General features: G+C 40.6%; 1 long non-coding RNA gene across 1 annotated transcript; it reads right to left on the minus strand.

Moving 5' to 3' along the window:
* Positions 1-2,229: 2,229 nt before the first annotated feature.
* On the minus strand, positions 2,230-8,871 carry LOC140686195 (uncharacterized). The gene is made up of 3 exons (XR_012059814.1): positions 8,663-8,871; positions 2,489-2,653; positions 2,230-2,350 (listed from the first exon to the last, which is right to left on the minus strand). It is a non-coding gene; the product is annotated as an uncharacterized lncRNA (long non-coding RNA).
* Between the last annotated feature and the right edge of the window lie 925 nt (positions 8,872-9,796).

The following is a 9,796-nucleotide window of genomic DNA, read 5'->3' on the forward strand; positions in this document are numbered from 1 at the left end:
ACATCATACACACCACAAACACACCACATACACACAACATACACACACACTACACACACACCACACACACCACACAAACACACACACTACACACATACACACACATACACACACACCACACACACCACACACACACAACACACAAATACACACAAACACACAACACACACATCATACACACACAACACACACACACAACACATATCATACACACACACAACACACACACTACACACACATACCACACACACACCACACCTCCCCACACACACAACACACACACCACACACACATCATACACACACACTAACACACATACACACACACCACACACAACACACAAACACACCACACACAAATACACAAACACACAAACACACAACACACACATCATACACACACTACACACACTACACACACAGACACACACACAACACACAAACACACACCACACACACATCATACACACACAACACACACACAACACATATCATGCACACACAACACACACTACACACACCACACACACACCACACACACAACACACACAGCACACACACACCCCCACACACAACACACACACATCATACACACACACAACACACACAAACACACCATACACACAGACCACACACCTCCCCCACCCCCCACCCCCCCACACAACCCCACCCACCACACACAGACACAGACACATATACACACACCACATACACACACATCATACACACCACAAACACACAACACACACACACACACACACACACACACACATGCTTACATGACCTAGGGAATATTGTACAGATTTGAATTGGATGTTTAGCTTTGAGTCTGGCTGCACAAGTGTGTGTGAAAAGAGTTCAGATATATTTGGTGTCTACTATTCATGAAATCAGCCAAAGAAAGGTAAGGAGCCTCATGGCTGGAGCCCGGTTTCATCGTCATTGTTTAGTCTACTAAATTTCAAATTAAAATCAGCTTCCTTTTCCTTTAACAGGCGCGCCATTATTGCTTACAAACAGAGCATTATCATTTCATAAGTAAACATAAATAAAATAAATAAATAAAAAATTGTAAAAACCTGTTGGAAAATAAGGAAAAGACATCAGAATAACATCTAAAGAAATCAGTTTGGCCACATAAGTAATTCTCTGATAAGGCCAGATTTAAACAAGGCAGATTTTAAAGCCCTTAGAGTTGCAGGATAGGTAAGATATTATGTGGGGAACAGAACGACTCAATAAGCTTGATATTCTCTTGTAAAGAAAGTATGCAGTTTGTAAACTGAGTTTGCTCCGTGGAGCTTGTCTCAAAGCAGTGTCCTAAGGACTCAGTCCAAGTGACCAAAAGTAATTTCAAGATAGATAAATTTCACATACTCACCTGTGAATCACCCATAATCAGGACCATGCATGGTTTTGAGTTTTAAGTCTTTTAACGTTGTAGTGTGTGTTTTTGAATGTATAATTCACACAATGACAGAGATACATAATATAAATAATACAGTACAAAATTTAACTTTACATTGAATCATACAACAGAGGCAGGAGAAAACAATTTCATGCACATATGGTTTAATTCCTTTCAGATTTGATAAGGACGTTCTTTGAAGCTAGTCAAATTCAAATCCTTCACCAACGTTCGAAGGGAATGAAATGAAAATATAATCTGTCGCCAAACTACCTACCAGCAAACTTACTTTTGCTGCCATCAGCCGTTTCCCTTCCGCGGTACAGCTGTCATCCCACCTTCCCACTCCGCTAAAATGGAACCTCCAGCCTTCACACGTGCAGAGCTCTCTGGTTTCATCCTCTCCCAGTTCCTTCCTTGTTCTCTACCACAGCAGTCCTGAATCTTCTCAGGAGGAACCAGTGGTTTAAGACAGGGTTCCCTGCAGTCATACGGTGGGCCGAAAGACCATGTAGGAAGTCTCCAAGGTTAACACTTTTCCTCCTGTAATAGTAATGGCAGCAACTAAAAGAACCAAGTAAGAAGGAAATAAAACCCCTGTTACAGGCTTACTTTGTATATTTATGATTTTAAACCATCTAAATTGCTGTTTCGGTTAGCCAAAAGTGATCGAATATTGGCTATCTCACGGGGCTCAACCCAACCCAACAAGGTCCACAAAGAAATAAGAAACTCTTCACACGGAAGGTCATACACGGGAGGAAATGAAAAACAATGCGCAAAATCAACATCACATAATCCAATGCCCCGTCTTACGTGGATTGTTCTGTAATTCTCCATCTTTGTTCACACTGTCATACGGGCCTCTCGAGAAATGTTGAGGCTGTTGATAAGTGTTCAGGTGACTTTCCACTTACGGTTGATACCACTTTTTCTGCCTGTCCTATCAAGAAATCCTGTCAGTACCTCTTGGTTGTTCTGTAAAACCCACACTGGCTCCCAAACCAGCGCCTAAACTGACCTCGCTGGTCTCCACCACACACCTACTAACATGTTCTACTCCACTCTCTGGAACCTTTACCTTTATTTGTATTATTTCCTTCCTCTTCATCATTTTTGAAAACAAAAGCCGTGCGTGCTCGGCTAAGTCAAGTAGTCGCTCATCTCCTGTTGTGTTTTTATTTAATGTATTCCATTGCAAACTCCTGGGATGTTTTAGGGCTGGTGCGTGATATCAAAGTCTAAGCTGGGAAAAGAAACCAGGTGCTGTCATGAACTTTATCAGTGGGACTAAAACAACCAGATTGGAGCCTGCAGCTTAAAACTGATTATTAATAACAAGGGTAGCCCTTAGAAATGTGTGTAAACCTCCTTTCACACGTGCCTAATACTTCTAGAGGGACCAGTCCAAAGAGGGGAAAAATTACCTTCATCATCGGGCTTCCAAAAAAACAAGCAGAAGTGGATTAACGTAATTGCTCAATCAACAACATTCAGCCCAAAGCCTCCAAGTGTGTAGAATTAATCATCTTATTGTAAGATTCATTAAAAAGTAATGGGCACGGGGAGAGTGTGGCACAGCTGGGAATAATTTTGTCCCATTAAAAATAAAAATAAATACACCTTGGAAAACACGATTTTGACAATATTTTGCTCCACGCCTTGTCTTAAAAACAAGGATCTCGTTCACTCACGCAGCGCAGAATGCCCTCATCATTTTGCCACTAACCTGCGGTGTGTGAAGGACGAGTCACAGGCGTGCTGCTTCTCGGTAACCCCTTCCCCTAAGAAACCTCCTAGCCCTGGTTAACAGTCAGTCAGAGCGTGAACATCTTTATTATTCCTCACCTTATCTGGACTGTGTTTTTAATAAACTAGGTTAGAGTTTCTGGAACCTCAAATCTACGTAGCAGTGTATGAATTGCTTAAAAAAGTATGTACTGACCTTATTTTCCATGTAGAATTAAGTGGTTAAAAATGAAGCACTGTTCACGGGGAGGGAAAAAGGGGGGAAATGAGTGATGTCAGAGGGGGCCAGTTGTTCTATCCTTTGACATTTAGATCATTATCGAACGACCATTAACTCCAGCTTCCTGAAGACAATCAAGTATGTAATCACTCCTCGTGGAACGTCTTCTGGCCTTCCCCAAAATGCGTCGTCATTCTGGGGGTAGGTTGGACAGTTGCAACTCAGCATTAAATTAACCAAGACAATTGACTGTTCCGATAAATCATCTAGAGGAAATGCTTCTGTTTTATTCTCTCATTGCTGCACGTGTTCATGGGCAGTGCGTTTGAGGATGACTGGGTCTCACTAATCATTAGATTGGATCCCCTCGGGGACTATAGTTTTAAAGAGGAGAGTTGACATTAACGTAACCACTGACAATGACTCTCAAACTAGATCTCTGGACCCTAATAGATTACCGACCTTGGTTATCTGCGTGCGGTATCAGAGGCAGTGACAGGAATGACAACAAAAATGAATCCGTTTACTAAAAATTTCGGCAGCGGGTTCTGAATTAGCTGAACTAAGAACCACTTGCCTTTACCCCTATTTTCTTTTCCATGTACAACCTTTGAAAGTTTCTCCCCTTTTGTCCACAATAATTCATCTCATACCCTTAGTTTATATATCCCATTCGGCAAGACTAAAGTTTAGAATGAAGCCAGGGACCATCTTTTGTTCCTTAAACATTTCCCTTGAGCATTTTCCCCACCTCTGCCAAGTGGTTTATCAAATATTCTTCCAACATGAAAGAGGAAAAAAAAAATTCTCCTGCTGAGGAAATAACATTTTTTCCACACTGTTACATTATTAATGAGTCTAGAAAGTTCATTTCAATTGTGTGGCCACAGTTTCCAGCTCTAAATTAGAATCACCTGAGATGCTTTAAACACACATTGTCCTGGGACCCCCCGTCCCAGACCTACAGCCTCAGAATCTCCAAGGGTGGACCTGCAAATGTGGGTATGTTTCACCTCTCAGGTGATTCTGAGAAGGCACCAAATCTGGAAACCACTGACCTATGGAAATAGCTTTATTCTATGCTCACAGCCTTCCCATCACCAATATTTTACCAAAATATTTTGGCAAGAGACCAGAATTTGGCCACACAGAAAAAGATCTTGATGATTTATTTCTTCATCTTTCACTGCCAGTAATTTCTGTATATATCTTAAAATGACAGACATAAAACTTGAGATAAAAATGTGTATTTTTCAGCATGCTGCACGCCCTGGCAGAGATAGTCAAGGAAATACTTATCTAGGGTTTCCTCCCCCATACCCCTGCTGTCTCCTTGGTAGGGTGTGTTAAATACTACAGAAGGCCAGTGCTGAGTCTCAAGCTACTGATAAGGAAGCCATTTTATATTTAAAGCTCTGAAATGCCAGTGAAAATGAACAGTTGTCCAATATAAATGTCACTTTTTGAATCCTGGTAAAATGGCTAATAATAGAAAACTTGAATCTCTAGGAAGTTTGTTAAAGAATCTGCATCATTTACATGAATCTTGGGTCATAAAAAATGGAGGAAACAATTTGTTTAATCTAGACTTAAAATGCTAAAGCTATACAGTTTTCTCCAGATAAAAATCAACATCTCAGTCAGTCCTACAGTGTCATTTGATTACCTTCGTTTGACACTAAATATTAGAAAACAAATGCTGTATTTGTAAACATAAATTGTGCGCTTACCAGAAACAAGGACCAAATAAATATTACAGCCTAAGTTAGGTCATTTATTCACAAGATATGTGTGTTTGTTGGAGTGAAAAGAAGCAGGCTGAAGTTTTCAGGATTTATCCATTAAGTTGATATTTTCTTGTGTTCATATGTAATAAACTTTGGGATTTCTATTCCGTTAATTTAATTTTTAGTATATGTGAATTTAAGTTCCATCTGTGTATATGAAGACTTTGTGTTATTCAAGGTTACTACCTTTATAACAAGCGTCATATTATTAATTCCATATTATTAACATGTTTTTATTGTAATATAATTGTTAGTAATACCTTGCATGTTTCCAGCACTTTATTCTTATAAAATATTTTCATATATATCTTGTTTCCTTGATTTTCATGTGCACCTTTTGTTCATATTTTAATATTTCTCAATTAGTGGGCTTAATCTCAAAATCACAATGCTTGCCTAGTGTGCAAAAAGGCTCTCTTTGCTCAAAAACTTTCTACAAGCCTTATTATAATCCATGACATGTTAAAATCAAGGAAATGTGGTATTATTCTATTTGATTCTAAAGACAATACCATAGAGTTGGCAGGGTTTCTATTTTCCTCATTAAAGCAACAGGGAAATTTCGCCGTAATTAGAATTTAAGTCTTGAAGTTTGTTAAAGTGCACCTCCCCATGGACTGTTTTGATGCTAAAGAAATTATATGCCAAAAACAGACACTTATTTCAGCAACGAAGAAAGCATTCAGTCTGTCTCAGAGCAAGAACGTACAGACAGAAAGACCTAGTGTGTCGTGCAGGGCAGTTTCCTCCAGCAAGACTTTCCCAGAGGAAACCCACTATGTTTAGTTTCGAGTATCCCTTTGCGCGAGGAGAGTCACATGGCAAGCATCTCCGTGAGGCGTGTGGCTCCGGCCAGGCAAGCTCCATCCTTTCAGTGTCTTTGTTTGCTGAAGAATGCTACCTACCTCATACCCCGTGCTAGTCTCTGGCCCGTGAAACATGCCCAGCTCTGCCTGTTTCTCTCAGCTCGGTGGTGACAGCTTCCAGCTGGACACCTGATCAATCATACCTGTCACGGGCCTCCCCGTCTAGGGCAGGATTGCTTTGTTTGTTTGTTTTCTTAGCTTGCTCCGCCGCTTTATTGGCAGGCTCCCTTGCTTGTCATTTAAAAGCCAAATGTGAAAGCAGCAAGCTCCAGCCTCTGGGAAAAAGGGAAAGGGTCTGGCACGTCTCACTGGCCTTGATTGTATCAAAGCTCCTGGAGGCTACAGATACTTCCCTCGCTGCAGACATGTTTTGGCTGCCTTTGGTAGTGATGAAGGAAAGGAGGCAGTTTTTGGTGATATTTTGGTTTTGGTTTGTAGGTTTTTATTTCCCCCTGATCTCTTTATGATTTTAGCCTGGATTGAGTAGTAAGATAAAATATAGGATCTCTTTTGAGAAAATCCCTTCTGTAATCAAGTTTTTGTCTACTTTGACCATTCAAAAGAATGCTTCAATCCGCACAGACAAGCGACTGTGAGCCAGGCGTTTTCAAAATGCATGGAGCGTTCTTTGGCTCCTGGAAGGAAAGTATTACAGTTTATATTTATTTATTCAGTGACATAAAACACTCCTCCATTTAGCCTTTCCTTTTTTAAGCCTCAAAATGTGACGTTTAACAGCAAGCAGGAGCTACAAGAACTTATCAGCGGGTACTCGGTGAAAAGTATCTGTAAACACAGCTATCTTCCCTCAGACGTATCGAATTTTACATTTTTAGAGCATCTTCAGCAAGGAAATTCAGAAGAAATTCCCAAGTAAACCTCTTTCTGGTACTTTTTCTTTCTTTGCTCATCTGTTTATATGTCAAATCAAGTTACCAACTAAAGGGTATGTTTCATTTCTCCAGTGCTCTGCAGGAGTCCACGTGATTTGATTTCTGCAGGAGTAAAGGAGAAGGCAGTACCCACTTCATTTCTGAAGACTGAAAACAGTGTGCCGTGTGAGTGGAAAATAAGGAAAGTAGAAAATGGTATTTATCTAAAAAAAATTAAAAAAATAAAAAAAAATTTTAATTAAAAAAAAATGGCATTTATCAGCTTGCAGGAATCTACGTGTCACTGCAGAGCAGATACTCATGGCAAGGACCCAACCCCAGGGAATCGCTCTAAAGGAACAATCTTCCCACCTAAATCCAATCCCAAAAGTAGTGATTTAAAATGCAGGAAAGGCAGGTCTAAACACAAAAAAAAGCCTCTATATTCCAGAGAGACAGACAGAGCATCCTAAGAAAGGCATTTCTTGGTATTGCTTGGTAAACGCAACAGCTAAGTTGTTGAAAGGGACAGAGCTGAGTGATGAGGCCAGCCCAGACAGTGTCCTTTCTGCCATAACTGGGAAAAAAAAAAAAGAAGGAAAAAAAACCTAACATTGAATCATAAGCATGTACTTAATTCCCCTCAGAGCTAGGTCAGTCACTGAAAAAAGAGAACCAAAAGAAGCTGCTGGAATTTCTATGCGCTCCCTCCCCAGTCGCCACCACCATTTAAAAAGCGTGCTTCTTTTTCAGACTTCACGTCACTCTGGAACTCAAGTCAACTCAATGGGGGGCTGTTACTACTCATATCACTGGGTATACGCGTTAGGGAGGGCGGCGGCAGACGTGTAGGTGGCGAGCTACCAAAATGATTAAATTGTTCAATTAGTTGACAAAAGCAGCTTGCCAGTGTGTTACGGCTGGAGTACGTTACAGTTACACAAGGTGATATGTCATGTTGCAGTAAAAATTGGACTTTTCTGAACCCATTATTATCTATGATTGAAGCTTCCTTCACATAAGTACAGGAGGCATGTTTTCATCATTCCTCCAGGAAATTGTATTCTTATTTTCGCCTGTTCCTGTAGCCACCAGAATTTCCATCTAGTAGGACCTGGAAATGAGATTTAAACTATAACAAGATAGAGAGACTGAATGTTTTGCAGGGTGGTGATTAAGCTGTACTCGCAGAGAATTCTCTTCTGACCCTTCCATTCATTGGTACGTTAGGACAACCATCTTCAAAATGAGTATATTACATGAGATAGTTGCAAATATATCAATGACTATCCAGTAAATAGAATATGAAAATTCAGTACCTTTAAAGAGATCTTGTGATTTATCCCTAATATCAATTTTGAGGAAAGTTGGAAGAAGATAAGTAACATCAATGATTAACTCCATTAAATAATTTATTTCCTGTGTCACTGCTACCATAGCATCATAATGACCACCACAGATTTTATATAGACTGTAAGAATGAGTTAGTGTCTGGGTAAAAACTTTGTATCCCATCTTCATTTGTCATATCGTGGAATTCTACGTTAGCAGTTCATTTTGAAGGCATTGTGTGTCATGTGATTTACAGGTATGTTCCCTTTAGACCCAATAACAAATTAGTGTAGCGTAATGGTCGTTAAGTACCATTTTTGGGAGGCGTAACAGCCTGAGTTGGCTCCTCAGCTCCTGAGCGGGGGCAAGTCACTTCTCTGAGCCTCGGTATTCTCACGGGTAAACGTAGACTTAAAAAGTAGCACTTACATCTTAGGTATTTGATAGACATCGGATGAGTTCATGCACACGAAATATCAAGGACGAGCCACAGTGTATGACCTACATGCCAGGAAAATGATCCATTGTACACACCCTCCTCGTGGGCAGACGAGAAGCCCACGATTTACATGGAATCAGTGACTTGCCAGGTGTCATAAAGATAACATGTCACAGCCTGGAAAGACTCAAGCTGGAGATGTCCCCCCGAAATACAACAATAAAATGACAACTCAACATTCTTTTCCCAGGCATTTACTAGGTCACTAGTAGGTAACAAACAGTGTGATAAGCACTGAGGAGGTGAAGGCTGACCTCAAAATCTAGCATAGAAGATGCAGTCTTGGCCATTGCATCATTTTCAAGTGGGTACCAAATATTTATCTACTCCCACCTCTCCAGCCCCTCCTCTTCATTTGAATGCTGCTCTCATTACAGAATGATGTGCTGATCACAGGGAGGAGGGCACAGAATACACCTGTGCAAATCATGAGAGAACCTGGAACACAGCGGTACATTCACTCCATTATACAAACCATGAAGCATGTGTCTCAGTGGGCTTTGTTCTAGGATAGTGTGAGGACCCTGTCTCAGATGCCCAGTCATAAATTTAAAACTTTTGAACAAAGACAAGCAATAGTCGCACATGGAGAGACTTCAGTTACCTCCAAGTTTCTAATAACGTCGCATCGTTTGTGACATCGAGAGTGAGTCATAATAGGCTTTACTAAACTTCTTTGCAAAGAGTGTGCGTGACTTTGCCAGGCACGCACGCGTCATGGGAGGAGGAAGGATGATTGGTCACACTGGAGGGAGGAGGGCGGGAACAAGCCCACACAGACATGGGCAAAGATCTTATATTCTTAATGGAAAATTTATACTCAATTAAGTGGGTGGCAACAAGAGTCTTAATCATTGTAAGTAAGAAAGTAAGATAATCAGAGATTGTGGACCAGCATCTAGACAGAAGGAAGTGTGGTTGATGGGGGCAGACATCTACAGAGGTTTGGGAAGAGCGCTAATTTTTTTTAGAAACAAAGCTGCAATGACCCATGCAGGAGATTTGTCCCGTGGCAGTGATAATACAACGGGGTACATCTCCCCAAAATAGCTAATACTTATTCT

The sequence above is a fragment of the Vicugna pacos genome, chromosome 16, assembly GCF_048564905.1.
Source record: "Vicugna pacos chromosome 16, VicPac4, whole genome shotgun sequence".
Classification (NCBI taxonomy): domain Eukaryota; kingdom Metazoa; phylum Chordata; class Mammalia; order Artiodactyla; family Camelidae; genus Vicugna; species Vicugna pacos.